At 40.3% G+C, this 19,953-nt stretch overlaps 1 long non-coding RNA gene across 1 annotated transcript; it reads right to left on the reverse strand.

Annotated features, from left to right (window-relative positions):
- Nucleotides 1–1,658: 1,658 nt before the first annotated feature.
- LOC116082043 lies at nt 1,659–10,533 on the reverse strand. The gene is made up of 3 exons (XR_004115140.1): nt 10,363–10,533; nt 5,822–5,860; nt 1,659–1,855 (listed from the first exon to the last, which is right to left on the reverse strand). It is a non-coding gene; the product is annotated as an uncharacterized LOC116082043 (long non-coding RNA).
- Between the last annotated feature and the right edge of the window lie 9,420 nt (nt 10,534–19,953).

Consider the following 19,953-nt stretch of genomic DNA (forward strand, 5'->3'; position numbering starts at 1 on the left):
ACCACCACCACCACCACCACCACCAAAACACCAACAATCACAAAGCAGACTTAGTTTCTTAAATGCTGAGGCCATATCTGAAAGGTGTACTTACCAACTATAACTATACAACACCAGCTCTTTCTCACAGCTGTAATAGTTCCTTCTGCGCAATAACTACCCTGTTCCCTGATTAGACAGCTAGGTTCTCTGTCATCAAACTCTAGGTTTGGAAAATTAATAAGCATACTCAAGCAGTATCCTTAGAACATTACCACACAATCCTATAAACATGTCTTGATCAGATTCTATTCCTCTTGCAAAGTATTGATTAGACGTAATATCCTTTACCTTTTACTTTATAAATTCAGTGTGTTCAGTCTATTCTAGGTCCTTTACACTTCCATGTAAACTTTAGGATAGGCTTGCCAAATTCCCACTCCCCCAGCATATGTGCAGTGACTGTGAGGGGCTCAGCACTGAACGCTAGGTGACTTGTGGAGGATCACTGTCTCCATAATTCCCAGCATCCACTTAGCTACAGCGTCTCTTCCTCTCTGTGAAGCTTCTTTTCCAAATATTTAATTCTTTTGTGAATGAAACTGTATAGTTAGTTTCCTCTTCATATTTTTGTTGGTTTATTGGAATTTAATTTTGCTGGAAATACCATTTGCTGAAAGGTTAGACTATTAGGTCTTAGTGTGTTCTGTTCAGTTTTATAGGCCCACTGTTTTCTACCGACAAGTCCCATCCTTTGTCAGCTCTATGAACATTCCAGTTTGGATGACTAATTCTTCCTTCCTCCAGGCCTCTCTCTTCCCTATGCTCTTTTTCTTCTTTCTCCTTTGTCCTCTCCTTCCTCTGTCCATTCCCTTCTCATTTGGAGACCACATATTTATAGTGTGTATGTGTGTGTGTTACTTTGCCTATGAAGGTCAGAAGACAACTTTTGAGGTTATCTCTGTCATTCCACCCTGTGGGTACTGGGGATTGAATTCAGATATCAGACTGGGTGGCAAGTAACTTTGCTTACAGAAACAGCTTACTGTCCCTACCTTACATGTTTTTGAGACAAGGCCTCTCCATATAGCCGTAGCTGGCCTGGACTTTCTGTATAGAACAGGGGGGCCTAAATAGAAATCTGCTTGCCTTTGCCTTCTTAGTGCTGGGATTACTGGTGTGTACTAGTCTCCCTGGCCTGTTCTGTATAAAATCAATGATAAATTCCTCAAAATTTAGAAGAAACTGTACCAATTCCCTTCTTCTTCACTTTGACAGTGACAGGAATTGAATGTAGGACATCTTCTTGTCCTCCAATTCCTACGATCACTTCAGTGTAGAAAAGCTGATTGATATCCTTTCTAATCCATTCTTTGAAAGCAGCATTACAGAAATATCCAAATGGGGCAAAGAATAAGAATATCAAATTTACATCTGTCACGAGAACAACTGAATGAAGTATTAGAGCATTGTCCAAGTGTGGTTGGGGTAAGCCGACCATGCCAGGACTCCCAAGGTAGAGGCAGGAGCATCAAGAGTTCAATATTAGCCTGGTCTCTATAGTAAGGTCCAGCTCATCCCAGACACAGCAATACAAAGACTCTTAAAAATAAGAATTTTTAAAAGCAACCAATAAAGTATATTAATTCCAAATATAAAAAGAAATTATATACCTGTTACTGTAGATTTGTAGGACAGTGTGCAAATAGCCCTCTCCTGCCTTTGACAGGGCCCAAGCTTCCCAGCAACTCTTGTAGGCTCTCAGTGTCATGGGAAGAGTATGTGGAAGCAAAACGCAAAAGGTGAAGAGAATACTGTCCTACTGGAACCCTTATGATACTGCATATCTTAAGGCAGAGGAGTGGCTAGACTTAACCTATCCAACAACAAAAGAACTATTAAGAAAACGCTCAAAAATAAACATTGTGTACCTATTCCAATTGAAAACTAGGATTCCAGTGTTGGAAATAACTACTATATGATTCTGTGTTTTGTACATATACTAAGAAACAGAAACATATATTTTCTGCCAACTACCTGTATTTTAATAATATGCGCATTTCCCCACTAACTCCCAGTATTTTAATAATTTTCACATTTTATATGTTTTGCCTATACCATGGGTCTGTCTAGAGCAGTGATTTTTAATTTTCAAATGCTGCAACCCTTTAATACAGTTCCTCATGTTGTGGTGACCACCAAATATAAAATTATTTTCATTGCTGCTTCATAACAGCAATTTTGATACTGAGTGGTATGTTGGCACTAAAGACCACCAGATATAAGTGTTTTCTGATGGCTGTGACCACAGGTTGAAAACCACTCACCTAGCAAGTAACCTTATCTAACAGAAAACGTCTTAAATGTTTTAAGTGGGCCTAGCTCTGGCCTTGCTCCCCAGTCTGGAGGAGTTTTGCAGGACCATAAGAGTGTACTTCTCACCTCTATGGAAACATTCAGGGGCCCCAAATGAACCAGCTTGGAACCCTACTGACTACCTATCTTAGTGGGACCTGCTCACCACCACAGCTGGGTCTGAATGGAACACAATCTGCAGAGTAGGGTCTGCCCTGGACATAGCCTGCAGAATGGCACAGCCAACAGAGTAGGGTACTCTAATCTCTATCATCTGGCTCATGGCTCATCATCACCTTCCTGAGAAGTCTTGCTGACTTCCAGATCATCCAGCCCAATCCAGGGAGAACCAGAAACCTAAAGGACAGCATAAGAATACAATAAACAAGAACCAGGGCACCACCAGAGCCCACTATCCTGCTACAAAAGACCCTGGATACCCTAAAGAAGCTGAAGAAAAGAAAAGATCTTAAATCCAACCTTATAAGGATGATAGAGATCTTTAAAGAGGAAACGAATAAATCCCTTAAGGAAATACAGGAAAATACATTCAAAGAGGTGGAGGCATTAAAAGAAGGAGCAGATAAATATAAAGAAATACAGAAAAATAAAATCAAACAGGTGAAGGATATGAATAAAACTGTCCAAGACCTGAAAAAGGAAATAGAAGCAATCAAGAAAACACAAACTGAGGCAATCCTGGAGATGGAAAACCTAGGAAAGGAACTACAGATGCAAGCATCACCAACAGAATAAAGAAGGTGGAAGAAGAGAATCTTAGCATTAGAAGATACAATAGAAGAAATCAATATACTCATCAAAGAAAATGCAAAATCTAAAAAGGCCATGACACAAGACATCCAGGATATCTGGGACATTTGAAAAGACCAAACCTAAGAATATTAGGAGTAGAAGAAGATACCCAGCTCAAAGGCCCTGAAAGCATATTCAACAAAATCATTCAAGGCAATTTCCCTAACCTAAAGAAGGAGATGCCTATAATTGTACCAGAAGCTTACAGAACACCAAATAGGTTGGACCAGAAATGAAAATCTTACCATTACATAATAAAACACTAAATATGCAGAACAAAAAAAGAATTTTAAAAGCAACAAGGGAAAGGGCCAACTAATATATAAAGGCAGACATATCATAATTACATCTGATTTCTCATTTGAGACTCTAACCCCTAGAAGGGCCTGGGCAGAAGACTTACAGGCCATAAGAGACCATAGATATCAGCCCAGAATATTATACCCAAGAAAAATTTCAATTACCATAGATGTAGAAACCAAGATATTATATGACAAAACAAAATTCAAACAATTCCTCTAACCCAGCCCTATAGAGGATACTAGAAGGAAAACTCCAACCCAATGAGGCTAACTATGCTCAAGAAAACACAAGAAATAATTGATTTCTTACCGTTAAAATCAATAGAACATACACACACACACACACACACATACACACACACACATACACTCCACCACCACCAACATCAAAATAACAGGAATTAATGACTACTAATATCTTTCAGCATCAATGGACTCAATTATGCAGTAAAAGGACCCCTACTAAGAGAATGAATGCATAAGCATCATTCTGCTGTGTCTAAGAACACATCTCAGCAACAAAGATAGTTATTATCTCAGTATAAAGGTTTTACAAGCAAATGGGTCAAAGAGACAAGCTGGAGTAACCACTCTAATACCTAATAAAATAGACTTCCAACCAAAATTAATCAATCAAAGGGAAAAAAAAACTCAATTCTGAACATCTGTGCCCCAAATGCAAGGGTACACACATTCATAAAAGAAAGTTTACTAAAGCTTAAATCACACATCAAACACCACACATTAATAGTAGGAGACCTCAACACCCCATTCTCACCAATGGACAGATCATGGAGACAGAAATTACACAGAGAAATAACCAAACTAACAGAGGTTATGATCCAAATGGACCTAACAGATATCTATAGAACATTTCACACAACCACAAAAGAATATACCTTCCCCTCAGCACCTCACAGAACATTCTCCAAAATTGACCATATAATTAGCCACAAAGCAATCCTCAAGATATGTTAAGACTGAAATAACATTATGCATCTTATCAGATCACTATGGATTAAATCTTCATGGAAACTGAACAACTCCCTACTCAGTGGTCACTGGGACAGGGAAGAAATAAAGAGATTAAAGATGTTTTGGAATTTAAATAAAATGAGGGTACAACATATCCAAAGTCATGGGACACTATGAAAGCAGTGTTAAGAGGAAAGGTCATAGCACTAAATGCCCTCATAAAGAAATTGGAGATTTCTTCAGTTTCCTCAGAAAATCCAACATAGTAATATCTGAGGACCCAGGTATACCACTCCTGGGAGTATACCCAGAAGATACTTCAACTTGTAATAAGGACACAGGCTCCACTATGTTCCAGGCATCTTTATTTAAAGCTGAAAAAGCACCCAGATGTCCCTCAACAGAGGAATGGATCCAGAAAATGTGGTACATTTACACAATGGAATACTACTTAGCTATTAAAAACAAAAAAATTATGAAATTCTTAGGCAAATGGATGGAAATAGAAAATATCATCCTTAGTGAGGTAACCCAATCACAAAAGAACACACATGATATATACTCACTGACTGATAAGTGGATATTAGTTCACTAATTAACCCAGAAGCTCAGAATACCCAACTCACAAACCAAATGAAGCTCAAGAAGGAAGACCAAAGTATGGATACTTTGGTCCTTCTTAGATGCAGGAACAAAATACCTATGAAAGAAGATACAGAAACAAACTGTGGAGCAGAGACTGAAGGAAAGACCATCCAGAGAGTGACTCACCTGGGAACCATCTCATATACAGTCACCAATCCCAGACACTATTGTGGATGCTAACAAGTGCTTGCTGACAGGAGCCTGATATAGCTGTCTCCTGAGAGGCTCTGCCAGTGCCTGACAAATACAGAGGTGGATGCTCTCAGCCAATCATTGAACTGAGTACAGGGTCAGTAATGGAGTAACTAGAGAAAGGACCAAAGGAGCTGAAAGAGCTTGCAGCCCCATAGGAGGAACAACAATATCAACCAACCCGTACCTCCAGAGCTCCCAGGGACTAAACCACTGGCCAAAGAGTACACACAGAGGGACCCATGGCTCCAGCTGCATATGTAGCAGAGGATGGCCTTGTTGGAGGAGAATCCCTTGGTCCTGAGAAGCTTGATACCCCAGTGTAGGGGAATGCCAGGGCCAGGGCAGAGAAATGGGTGGGTTGGTGAGCAGGGGTAGGGGGATGGGATAGGAAGTTTTCCGAGGGGAAACCAGGAAAGGGGATAGTATTTGAAATGTAAATATAGAAAATATCTAATAAAATTAAATAAAAAAATAAAGAAATTGGAGATTTCTTATACTAATAAATTTAAAGTACATCCGAAGGCCCCAGGGGGAAAAAAAAGAAGAAGCAAACATACCTAGGAGAAGTAGAAGACAGGAACTATTCAAATTCTGGGCTGAAATCAATAAATGAGAATAAAAGAGAACAATGTAAAGATTTAGTGAAACCAAGAACTGGTTCTTTGAGAAAATCAACATGATAGACAAACCCTTAGCCAAGCTAACTAAAAGACAGGGAGACAGTATCCAAATTTAAAAAAGCAGAAATGAAAAGGGAGACATAAAAACAGATACTGAAGAAATCCATAGAATTATTAGGTCTTACTTCAAAAGACTGTACTCCATAAAATTGGAAAGTCTAAATGAATGAATGATTTTCTAGATAGATACCACTTGGCAAAGTTAAATCAAGATCAAATAAACTATTTAAACTGTTCTATAGCTCCTAAAGGAACAGAAGCAGTTATTAAACTCTCAGAACCAAAACACGTCCTGGAACACATGGTTCTAGCACAGAATTCTACCAGACATCCAAAGAAGAGCTAATGCCAATTCTTCTCAAACCATTCCACAAAATAAAAACAGAAGGAACACTGCCAAACTCATTCTATGAGGCCATAGTCACCCCCCATACCTAAAGCACATAAAGACTCAACAAAGAAAAAGAATTTCAGATGAATTCCCCTTCTGATCATTGATGCAAAAATATTCAACAAAATACTTGCAAACTGAATCCAAGAACACATCAAAGAAAGCATCCACCATGGTCAAGTAGGTTTTGTTCCAAGGATATAGGTGTGGTTAAACATATGAAAATTCATCAATGTAACCCACTATATAAACAAACTGAAAGGAGAAAACCCACATGATTCTCTCACTAGATGCTGAAAAAGCATTTGACAAAATCCAACACCCCTTCATGATAAAAGTCTTTTAGAGAGCAGGGATACAAAGGGAATACCTAAACACTATAAAGGCAATATATAGCAAGCCAATCACCAACATAAAATTAACTGGAGAGAAACTTAAATCATTCTCACTAAAATCAGGGATAAGACAAGGCTGCCCACTCTCCCCACATCTCTTCAATATAATTCTTGAAGTTAGAGTAATAAGACTACTAAAGGAGATCAAGGGGATACAACCTGGAAAAGAAATCAAGGTATCATTATTCAAAGAACATATGATAGTATACATAAGTCACCCCAAAAATTCTACCAAAGAACACCTACAGCTTATAAACACCTTCAGCAAAGTGGCTGGATATAAAATTAACTAAGAAAAATCAGTATCCCTTCTCTACACAAGTGTTAAATAGGCTAAGAAAGAAGTTAGGGAAACAGTACCCTTCACAAGTGCCACAAATAACATAAAATACCTTGGTGTAACTCTTAACTGGTGATTGAAAGACCTGTATGGCAAGAACTTCAAGGACTTGAAGAACAAAATTGAGGAAGATACCAGAAGGTGGAAAGATCTTCTGTGCTCATAGATTGGTAGGATATAGTAAAAAAGGCCATCTTATCAAAAGCAATCTGCAGATTCAATACACTACCCATCAAATTCCAACACAATTCTTCACAGAGCCTATAAGAACAATTCTCAACTTCATATGGAAAACCAAAAAACCCAGGATAGCCAAAACGATCCTGAGCAGTAAAAGATCTTTTGTAGGCATCACCATCCCTGACCTTAAGCTGTACTACAGAGCAATAATAAAAAACCCTGCATGATTTTGACATAAAAAACAGACAGGTTGATCAATGGAATCAAACTGAAGACCCACCCAAATAAACCCACACACCTATGGACACTTGATTTTTGACAAAGAAGCCAAAACCATACAATGGAATAGGAGGAGCATCTCCAATAAATGGTGTTGGACTAACTGCATATCTGCATGTGGAAGAATGAAAATAGATCCATATTTATCATCCTCACACTCAAGTCCAAATGGAGCAAAGACCTCAATGTCAAACCAGACCCTCTGAATTAATGGAAGATAAAGTGGGAAATATCCTTGAACACTGTACTGACTGGTTTTGTGTGCCAACTTGACACAGGCTGGAGTTATCACAGAGAAGGGAGCTTCAATTGGGGAAGTGCCTCCATGAGATCCAGCTGTGGGGCATTTTCTCAATTAGTGATCAAGGTGGAAGGGCCCCTTGTGGGTGGTGCCATCCCTGGGCTGGAAGTCTTGGGTTCTATAAGAGAGCAGGCTTAGCAAGCCAGGAGAAGCAAGCCAGTAAGGAACATCCCTCCGTGGCCTCTGCATCAGCTTCTGCTTCCTGACCTGCTTGAGTTCCAGTCCTGACTTCCTTTGGTGATAAACAGCAATATGGAAGTAAGCTGAATAAACCCATTCCTTCCCAACTTGCTTCTTGGCCATGATGTTTTGTGCAGGAATAGAAACCCTGACTAAGACAAACACTTTGGTAAGGAGAAAATTTCCTGAAGAGAAAATGAGTGGCTCAGATACTCAGGTTAATAATAAATAGAACATCATGAAAATGAAAAGCTTCTGTAAGGGAAAGGACACATCAGTACCCTACAGACTGGGAAAGGGAACTTCACCAACATCCAACAGAGTGCTAATAATCAAAATATACAAAGAACTCATGATGTTAAATCGAAAAACCCAAGTAACCCAATCAAAGGATAGGGTACAGAATTAAACAGAGTATTCTCAAGGGAGGTATCTCCAATGGCAGAGAAGCCCTTAAAGAAATGTTTAACATCCTTAGTCATCAGAGAAATGGCAAATGGAAATGACCCTGCGATTCCACTTTACACCAATCAGAATGGCTAAGATCAAGAACTCAAACACATGCTGGTGAGGATGTGGAGAAAGGGGAACACTCCTCCATTGCTGGTGGGATTGCAAACTTGTAAAACCACTCTGGAAATCAACCTGGTGTTTTTTCAGAAAATTGGAAATAGGTCTACTTGATAACCCAGTGTTACTGCTCCTGCACATAGACACAAAAGCTGCTCCACCATACCCAAAGGACAGGTGCTCCACTATGTTTATATAGCAGCTTTATTCATAATAGTCAGAAACTGGAAGCAACCCAGCTGTCCCTCAATGAAGAATGGATACAGAAAATGTGGGTCATCTACACAATGGAATACTATTCTGTTATTAAAAATGAGACATCATAAATTTTACAGGTATATGGATGAAACTAGAAAATATCAACCTGAGTGAGGTAACTCAAACACAAAGGACATGCATGGGATGTACTCACTGATAAGTGGATATTAGCCAAAAAGATCAGAATACCAATGATATACCCTACAGATCCAAAAAAGTTAAACAAGAAGGTAGACCCAAGTGAGGACACTTCAATCCCACTTAGAAGGCAGAACAAAATAGTCATGGGAGGCAGAGAAAAGGAGGGACCTGGGCATGAGAGGAGAGGGAAGGAGAATAGGGAGGTAGGATCAGACTTGAGGGAGAGGCAGGGGAGAGGACCAGAGGGACCAGGAGAATGAATGGAAATAGATAACTGCTGGGGGCATGGTGGGGTGGGGAGGTTTCTAGGAGGGTTCTCTAGGAAGCTCCAGAAACCTGGGATGAGGGAGGCTCCCAGGATTCAATTCAGGTGACCATAGCTGAAATCCCCTATAGTAGGGATATGGAACCTGAAGTGACCACCACCAGTAAGCCAGACAGGACCCTCAGTGGAAGGATGGGGACATCAATCTATCTATAAAACTTTTGACCCAAAATTTCTATCTAAAAGAAATGCAGGGACAAAGGTGGAACAGAGACTGAAGGCATGGCTGACCAGTGACCTGCCCATTTTTGGACCCATCCCATGGGCAGGCAACAAGCTCTTACACTATTAATGATGCTATGTTGTGCTTGCAGACAGGAGCCTAGCATAGCAGTCCCTCTGAGAGGCTCTCCCCAACTGAGACAGATACAGATACTCACAAATACTGGACAAATATTGGATGGAGGACAAGGATCCCTGTAGAAGAGTTAGGGACCACCTGTAGAAGAGTTAGGGGAAGGATTGAAGGCCCTCAATGAGATGACAACCCCACAAGAAGACCAACAGTGTCAACCAACTTGGACCCCTGGAAACTCCCAGAGACTGAGCCAACAACCAAAGAGTATACAGGGGCTGGGCCAAGGCCCAGAAGACTGCCTTGTCTGGTCTCAGTGGGAGAGGATGGGCCTAATCCTGCAGAGACTACAGGGGTGAGGGGATACTGGGGATGGGGGAGTGCTGCCAGCTCAGAGGCTAAAGGGAGGGGATTGGGGAGGAACACTGTGAGAGTTAACGAGGGGCAGCATTTGGGACATACATAGCTAAAAATAAAAGAAGTCTTTAGTGTAGCACGGTGGATCTCTCGAGTTCAAGAGCAGCCTGGTCTATATGCTGTTCCAAGACAGCCAGAGTTATACAGAGAAACCCAGTCTGGGGCAGCAGGGGTGGGGGTGGGGTTCGGGGGGCGGCAGTTGTTGTATAAACACACTGGCAAGTAATCCTACAGTTTTAAAAAGTCAAATCTCTCTACCTCAATCCCCTTCCTCCTCCATCAGCCTGGCCTTGGCCCTTCAGTATCCCTCCAGGTCTTCCCACACAGGTTCAGGTGCCCTAGATACCTGGATAGACAAGGCCCTGGGGCCACAGAGCCTGAGCGTTTCTGAGCTGCACTGTCGGTGGTGACAGCGAAGTGAGGAGCGCGAAGAAATTGCCGTTCCAACGTCCATTGACCACTGGACTCAACAACCAACTGCTGCACACGAGATCAACAGCTTGAAGACCTAGAACACTTTCAGGTGAGACTCCAACTGAGCAGGCTGACCCCGGCTCGAACAGAATCAGCCAAGTCCCGCCCCCTTCTTGAAGCCCCGCCCCAAATAAGAAAGCCCCGCCCACTTGCCCAGTTCTTGTGCTCTAGGGTGGGGATCCTAGCGAGCCAGTGCCTCTGTGAAGGGTCTGCTTCCCAGGGACTATGCCTCCTGCTGGAGGCAGACTAGCTATGTTGTACAACTGAAGCTGCACTCCTGAAGGATCCAGTTCTCCAGATTCCCAGATCTCAGCTGACAGGTAGTACTGCTAGCTTCTGGCCTGGTGGTCCCAGGAGCCATTCTCCTAGCTGCTTGCCCCACTGCTAAAACACATTAGCTTCAACCTTTAACCTGTGAATCTGTAGGCAGTCTATAAAGCACTGTCTGGTTATTAATCACCAACTGCAACAGGTCAACTGCTTAAACCATTACAGAAAATTATTCAGACTGCAACCTTGCCTCACACATGCATCAACAATTTAAAATATACTGCTACTATGGACCACAGGAAATATGGAAAAGTGGTTTACATAGCTATTTACACACACATGTACATGTATGTGTATGTGTTTGTACATGTATTTGTTTACATATATGTCAAATTCTAGCTAGGCAGCTCTGGGCAATTCTTAACCCCGAAATCATGTTCCCAGGCAGGTAGGGTTTTTTGTTTGTTTGTTTGTTTTGTTTTGTTTTATTTGTCTGAAGAGTGGCATAATAAATTCCCATTTGGGAGGAACACCAAAGAAATGATATCTTCACAAAGCATGAGTTAAATCTTCATTTGAGTTAAACCGATTTGCTGATTTTTTTCTCCATCAAAAACAGCCATACAAAATACACATTTTCAGAAACCCCATAAATAGAATACAAACAGCATACATCTCTTTTGGGGACACACATATATACATTGAACATGATTGACAGGAATGTTCTCAAATGTTAGCTCTTTGATGATATCAGTCCACTGTCTTCTGCTCTCCCAAATCCCTGATGGAAGGCGGCTGTGCTCATCATTTGAGTTGAGTTGAGCAGCTGCTTGAGGACAGGAATGAAAGATGGCCTGTCTCATAACTTGTCCTGTGTCCTCACCAACACAGAAATGCAGTCTGTCCATGGAGCTATAGTCATTCTTAGTGGCCTTTATATCACTCTCCACAGATGTTCTGAGATTTGCAGGCAGTCACCTCAGAGGCACTCTCACCTTTGCTCTACCTGCCAGTCCCTGCAAACTGATTTGCTTCTCTTTCTGAAGAGTTTCCCTCACCTGTGTGTAGCCAGACTTTGAATGTTTTTCTCTCTTCCACCCCTCTCCACCCCATTTTCTTGCACCTTTCCAATTCCATAACACTACATAGGAGACAATATTGTTAGACTACTTCCTCATGATTACGGGGTTGAGTTCCTTGGGGGCAAGTTTGATCTTTACCATCAAGATATCCAATTTCTTCTTTCTTCTGTGCACATGACGACTTAACAAACTGCAAACACTAACATCTGATACCAAACCACAACCAACCAACAACCCACCATGCCTCCCAAGGCCCTATCATTTATATACCCTTGGAAAAGATCTCAGAATTCCAAGAGTCATAGAAACACACAATCTGTCTGCTACTGGCAAAAATTATACACCTGCGGGAGCATGAGGCAAATCATAGTCAGGTGATGTTGAAAATCTGAAGTAGTATCATATCCCACACCTGAGATTAAAACAAAAAAATGTATTCTTTTTTTAAAAAAGATTTATTTATTTATTTAATGTGTATGAGTACACTGTAGCTGTACAGATGGCCGTGAGCCATCATGTGGCTGCTGGGAATTGAACTCAGCACCTCTGCTCTCTCCTCACCCTTGCTCTCTCTGGCTTAATACACTGTAGCTGTCTTCAGATGCACCAGAAGAGGACGTCAGATCTCATTATGGATGGTTGTGAGCCACCATGTGGTTGCTGAGATCCAAACTCAGGACCTTCGGAAGGGTAGTCAGTGCTCTTACCCTCTGAGCCATCTCTCCAACCCCCCCCCCCCCAAATGTATTCTTATATTTATGTTTTTAAAAGAACAAAATGTGAAAAACCATCAGTACACTGGTCTTTCTAGGTAAGAGTAAATGTGAGAGTAAATTTTGTAAACAACAGATTGCTGCTCCTTTATGTGTGAACCATGTCTTTGCTCACCTTTCAGATGTCCCCTTTGCTCCTAGCTGGTGGTGACAGTGGATACTTTGTGAAGAATGGGAATAGTCGGAAATACAACCCCTTCTTTGCACATATCCCAATGCTCATGCCCATTGCTGTGTCCATGGAACTGGGTCTCATCCAGGTGTCTCTAGCGCTTAATCAGAAGGAAAGAATTCTCCATCTTCTGAATCACAGTGCAGCTCTCAGGACACTGAGTCCTAAAGCTCAATTTGAGATGTGTCAGGAGGGCTCCGAGCATATCACGCTGCTGTGGCCTCCTCATCACAAAGGTAGTAGAGAGGCTGCCACAGCCACTTTCCTGCCTCCAGCCCAGCCAGCCCCTCATGTATTTTATCCCTGTTCCCTTCTTCTGAATCCTGCTTGTGAATCAGTCAGAAGTAGATCCTATCCATGCTTTGCTCCTTCTTTCTGAGCCCCAATATTTCACTTTGTAGGCATATGGAAGGGTATTGGGATATAGGGAAGCAGACCTGATCAGAAATAGTTCTTTAGTGCAATTCCAGTCCTTGTTATTCTCAGTCCAGTCCCCTAGCAAACACCAAACATGAATCAGCAGCTCCAGTCTAGTACATCAAGCAGATACCACACAGGAATTAGGAAGGGCAGTTCAATCCAGGTCAAACTAGTCAAACAATATACTATAAGGATGTGTTGACACTAGAATAAAACATGCAAATTTTTCATGATGGAGTGGTTTTATATATATATGTATACATATATAAAAATGTATGTATATATACATATATGTATATATATATACATATATATGTATATATGCATACATATATATGTATATATATGGAATGAAAAAATATGCTTACCAACAAAACTTATAAAGATTAGATTGAACCAGTGAAATCCTCTTATCACCTGAGACATAGATGCCTTTACAAAACAAATAACCCAAGTGATTCACAGACTGTCTCAGTGTCTGATTTTCAAAAAATGTGTGCAAATTAATGTCAAAAGGGCTAGCCCAAGTGATCAATCACACATAGAATGGATAAACACAGAGACTGGGCAGTAAATGTTACAGGAAGTGCTTTTCAAACTAATTATTTGGGGGGTGGCAAACAACAAACAATGCAGAGACTGAATAAACCCATAGACTGGGCAATAAATGCTACAGCTAGCTTTATTCAGATAGTTTTTCCCCTGGGTCTCAAAATGGGAAATTTTGCCCCAGTACAGCAGGAAAAGAAGACTATCATCCAAGAACCTTTAGTTGGAGTGGGTAGATTTAGTCACTGGATGTGTTATGGTTGCTATCATCTAGAGTTGTAGATGGTTTTGTTTGAATTTTTGTATATTAATAGAAACTTAAGGTTTTTGTTTAGCTATTGTATTCTATATTGAAAGAAATGCATTTTATTTAGTCATTTTATATTCATAGAAATGTAAGCTTGTTTTGCTCCCTTATTTTTTGGCTGTATTGTAAATAAGCCCTTTATTGAAAATCTGATAGTTCTTCTATCTATTGTGAATAAATTGTTAATGTTGGAGCAAAGGACAGTTCTTAAAGAGAAAGAGGGGTATGATGAGGAAATGTAAGGGTTCTTTGGAAAGTCATTTGATTTGAATGGTGTTTTGCTGGGGCAAAGACCTGAAGGCACAGTTCCCTGAAGTAGATACAGGGATATTTTGCCAATGCAAGCATGTGAAATGACATGTGATGAATGCTATTTCACTAACAACTCACATGTATTGTTCCACCTTACATTTCTTCCTCGAGCTCCATTATTCAGGTCTCCATAGAGAGAAACTCTCCAAAAAAATTTCTGGTGGCTTGCTGTGCTGCATTTTCTTGCTTTTTGGAGGACTCAAGCCAATAGGCAGAGTGATGTCAGCTCAGACAGACTCAAGAGCTGAGGTAAGACACAAGGTGGGGCAAAACCCTGGGAGGACATGTGATGTTTGGATGGAATATAAGTAGGACTCAATGGACTGTGAGAGGAGCTTGTCTTGTTTGCACAGCTAAACTCTTTTTGGTCTTGTGTCTTCACTGATCTTCACAGTTCAGAGAGGCACAGCTGTTCCTGTCATACCTTCTGGTTCTGAATCCCTACCACCGCTGACTCATTCAGATTCTACTGAGGCCTAGCTATTCCCGCTAGTCTGTGCCACTCTTGCTGCTCTACTGACAATACCGAACTGATCTGCTCATATATCTGTGAAGTGTTTGTGAGTTGATCGAGCTTCCACAGCTTACCTGGTGGGTTAAAGTCTTTAGGAACCATCATTAAAAGTAGGCTTTTAAAACACTTATGACCACTGACTACTGATTTTTTTTTTTTTAGTTAATTTTATATCCAGCCACTTTATTGAGGTGTTTATCAGCTGCAGGAATTCTCTGGTAGAATTTTTGTGGTCACTCATGTACACTATCATATCATGTACAAATAATGGTACTTTGGCTTCTTCCTTTCCAATTTCTGTCTCCGTGATCTCCTTTACTTGTTTGGTTGCTCTAGCTAGAACTTCAAGTACTATGTTTAATAGACAGGGAGAGAGTGGACAGCCTTGACTTGTCTCTGATTTTTGTGGAATTGCTTAAATTCTTTTCCACTTAATCTGATGTCATCTATTGGCTTGCTATATATTGCCTTCAATATGCTTAGGTATGCATTTTGTATCCCTGATATCTTTATTAACATGAAGTGGTTTTGGACTTGTCAAAGTTTTTTTTTTTTCAGCATCTAATGAGATGATCCTGTGGGGTGTTTTTCTTTTTAATGTTTTTATATGGTGGGCTACCATATATTGATGTAATTCCATATATTGAACCATTCCTGCTTCCCTGTGATCAAGCGTACTTGACCATGGTGGATGATGTCTTTGATAACTAGTTAGATCCAATTTGCCTACATTTTATTGAATATTTTTTACATCAATGTTCATAAATGTAATTTGTCTGAAATTGCCTTTTTGAGTCCTTGTATAGGTATCAGTGTAATTGTGTCCTCATAGAATGAGTTTCTAAATGTTTCATCTGTTTCTATATTTTTTTTTAGTAGTTTAAGGAGTGTTGGTATTAGCTCTTCTTTGAAATTCTGGTAGAAATCTATGTGAAAACCATCTGGCCCTAGGCTTGTTTTGGTTGAGAGATTTTAATGGCTGTTTTAATCTCCTTAGTGGTTTATAGTAGGACTTGAATTATTTACCTGATCTTGATTTAACGGTAGTAAATGATATGCATAGAAAACCATCTATTACATACACATTTTTAAATATTGTGGCATTTATGTTTTTTTAAGTCAGAACTAGTGATTCTTTAGATTTGCTCAGTGTCTGTTGATATGTCCTTCTTTTAATTTCTGGTTTTCTTGATTTGCGTACTGTCTTCTTCCTTTTCCTTAATTTGGCTCAGTTTGTTTCTCTCTGAAAGAAGCAGGGCTTGGTTTCATTGGTTCTTTATATTGTTCTATTTGTTTCTCTTTTCTTGATTTTTAGTCCTGAGTTTGATTGTTTCTTATTTCTTCTCTTATATTTGCTTCTTTTTGTTCTAGAGCTTTCAGGTGTGCTTTTAAGTTGTTAGAAGGAGATCTCTCCAATTCCTTTCTAAAGGCGCTTGGTTCTATGAGCTTCCTCTTAGCACTGCTTTTATTGTATACAATAATTTTGTGTATGTTGTGCCTTCATTTTCACTGAATTCTAGAAAGTCCTTAATTTCTTTCTTTCTTTCCTACCCCAGTGGTCATCCAGTAGAGAGTTGTTCAGTTTCCATGAGTTTGGAGGCTTGCTTTCGTTTCTGTTATGAATTTCAGCTAAACCTATGGTGTTCTGAGAAGATGCATGAGATTACCTTAATTTTGTTCTATAAGTTGAGGCTTACTTTGTGACAGACTATATGGCCAATTTTGGAGGAGATTCAGTGAGGTGGTGAGAAGAAGGTATCTCCTTTTGTGGTGAAATGGTCTGTAGATAGCTGTTTTGTCCAATTGAATCATAACATCTATTAATTTCATTATTTCTCCATTTAGTTTCTGTCTTGATGACCTGTCCATTGGTAAGAGCTGGGTATTGAAGTCTCCCACTACTAACATATGAAGTTTGATGAGTGATTTAAGCCTATTAATGTTTTTTTTTATTAATGTGGGTGTCTTTTCATGCTCTTTGGTAATAGTGTGTGTGTGTGTGTGTGTGTGTGTGTGTGTATACATGTGTGCTGAAGTCACAGACGGTTGTGAGTGATAGACGGGTGGGTGATAGAATCTGGGTGTTGGGTAAGAGCTGCAAGTACTCTTAACCAATGAACTCTCTCTCTAGTCTTTGGATTTTGGGCAAGATTTCACTGTAGAACACTGGGGGGGGGGGCTTGTTGGCTTGGAACTCACTATGTAAACCAGGCTGTCTTCACACTCACAAAGACTGACTTTCTTTGTATCCAAACTACTACAGATATTAAAGACATGCTCTGCCATGCTTGGTCCCTAATTTATTTTGATATGTCATAGTGGATTGCCTATTTATTCTATGTTCTTGAGGTTTTTTACGCTATGTATTTTCAACATATCCCCCAACAGTCCCTTAGACTTTATCAGAATCTGTTGTAGCATCTTTCCTGTCATCTCTAATTTTGCTATCTAGGGCTCTATATCTTTGATTAATTTGGGTAAGAGGTTTTCAATCCTATTTATTTTCCAAAGAACTAACTCTTGTTTGACTTATTTTTTTATATTATTCATTTACCCCCTTGCCTCTATGAGTATACTACTTGTAGAGTGTAGCAGCTTGCTCTGTTTTTGTAAGACCTCAGGATGCATGATTAGGTCATTTGTTTGAAATTGTGCTGTTTTTTCCCCCATTGTTGTTGTTGTTGTTAATGCACACACACATTGCTACAAATTTAGGTATATCCCAAAGTGTCTGATAAACTGTGTTTTTATTTTTCTTCGCTCGTAGAATTTTAGAATTATGCCCCTGAGATTTTTTTCAACAATTCACTGGTCATTCAACTCACTTGTCATTCTCTACAAACTTGTGCAAATAAAATCCACTGATTTTATTCTTCTATTCTTTGGTACAATACATGGAATTACTTCTCTTCCTACTTTTTAAGACTTTACTGTGGCCTAGAATATGACCACTTTTAGAGATTTCATAGCCTGTTTATAGGAGTGTGTAAATTTGCCTTGTTGATAGACTATTCTATACATACCTGTTATGTCTATTGTAACTTGTAGTATAGTTTATGTCTAAAATTTGTTACCTCTTCATTCAAGTGTTTTATCTAATAATGGTATTGTAGTATTGAAGCAATCTTCTTTCTTTTGTTTATAGTATAGTTGTTTATTCATTTTTATTTTAAAAAAGTTTTATTTATTCTCCTATTATACAATACATCTGACCTCAGCTTCCCCTCCCTCCACTCCTCTCAGTTCCCCCTCACCTCCTGTGTCCCACAGGTCAACCCTCTATCTCCCTCCAGAAAAGAGGAATCCTCCCATTGTTATCAACCAAATATAACACAATAAGATGCAATAAGACCAGACACAAACCATCACATCGAGGTTGGGTGAGGCAACTCAGTAGTGGGAAAAGGTCCTAGGATCAGGGAAAAGAGTCAGACATACTTTTACTCTCAGTGTTATGACTCACCTTGCCAAATCCTATGGCAACAATAATTACATAAATGAAAAAGACCTAATATAGGCCCTTACATGCACTGAGATTGCTGCTTCAGTCTCTGTGACTGCCCAACCCCCAGCCCTGCCTAGTTGATTCAGAGCTATGCTATGCTCTTTTGGAGTCCTCAACCCCTCTGGCTCTCACATTTGGTCACCCACCTCTTCTTTGGGATTTCCCCAGCTCCAAGGAGATGGATATAATGGAAACCTTCAATTTGGGACATCTCTGTGCCTAATCTGTGGAATGTGGTCCTCTGTATCCTCTCCCAAAGCCTGCAGGAGTCAGCTTCTCTGATGACAATTGATCCAGTCTGTGCATATACCTGGATATCATTAGGATTCATTTCACTGATTTGGGGGAGCGGGGCTTAGTTGTGTTTGGTTTTACCATAAGGCTCTAGGCTACCCAGCATCTAGTTTTTGTTCATCCAGTGTATGAAATAGGCTGTGCTCATGGCATGGGCACTGTCAGGTAGAACATGATAACTAGCAGTATATGCCAATTGGCTAAATGGGCAGGTGTCCACTAAGGCCTCATATTTAACAGTGTATGTGGAACAGTGTCCTAAAAGGAAACTTACTCAGCAAGGCCTGGTTCCTAAAAGGTATATGTAGAGGGGGCTGTGGATGACCCTCAGTGCCTGTTAATAGCGGGCATGGTTGGAAGTATTGTGCTTGTGGGCATCCAGTGGGGAGGAAACAACAACCAGTGTATTTTGGACTTCAGCAATGGGGAAAGGGAAGTCCAACACTGCCTGGTACCTGGAAGTATATTTGGGGATTTGATGGCAGAAGAGTAGGGCATCTGGCAAATCCTGATATATAACAGTGTTTGGGAGATAGTGGTCTATTAGGATAGCTCACAACCTGAGGCTGGGTGGGCTCAGGGTTGTGTGTGTTTCCCTGAGACATTTTCCTAGTAGCATTTTCTGATCTTTGGGACCCTGACTGCTCAGTGCCAATGCCCTCTTCTACCCTGGGTCTGTGGACTGCCAGGGCCATTGTGAACTTGCCAAGGTTTCTCTGACCACACAGCAGGAGGCTGTCTTTCTTGTCGTGAAGAGCAAACATGCTAAACTTCATCCATTCACAACAAACATTTTTAACCAAGAAAATTTTCACAGGACCCAAATTGTGTCTATATTTTAATACAGACATGCCAATCAAATATTTACTTTAAATAAACTGTCAATTGTTTAAAAACAGTATTGTATGCATATTACTTTACTATTTGTTCAAGACAAAAACCATCTTCAGACAAATGAGATACATATTGTCTTAGTCAGGGTTTCTATTCCTGCACTACATCATGACCAAGAAGCAAGTTGGGGAGAAAAGGGTTTATTTAGCTTACTTCCACATGGGTGTTCATCACCAAAGGAAGTCAGGACTGGAACTCAAGCAGGTCAGGAAGCAGGAGCTGATGCAGAGGCCATGGAGGGATGTTCTTTACTGGCTTGCTTCCCCTGGCTTGCTCAGCCGGCTCTCTTATAGAGCCCAAGATCTCCAGCCCAAGGATGGCACCACCCACAAGGGGCCCTACCCCCTTGATCACTAATTGAGAAAATGCCC

The sequence above is a fragment of the Mastomys coucha genome, unplaced genomic scaffold (assembly GCF_008632895.1).
Source record: "Mastomys coucha isolate ucsf_1 unplaced genomic scaffold, UCSF_Mcou_1 pScaffold7, whole genome shotgun sequence".
Taxonomy (NCBI): Eukaryota; Metazoa; Chordata; class Mammalia; order Rodentia; family Muridae; genus Mastomys; species Mastomys coucha.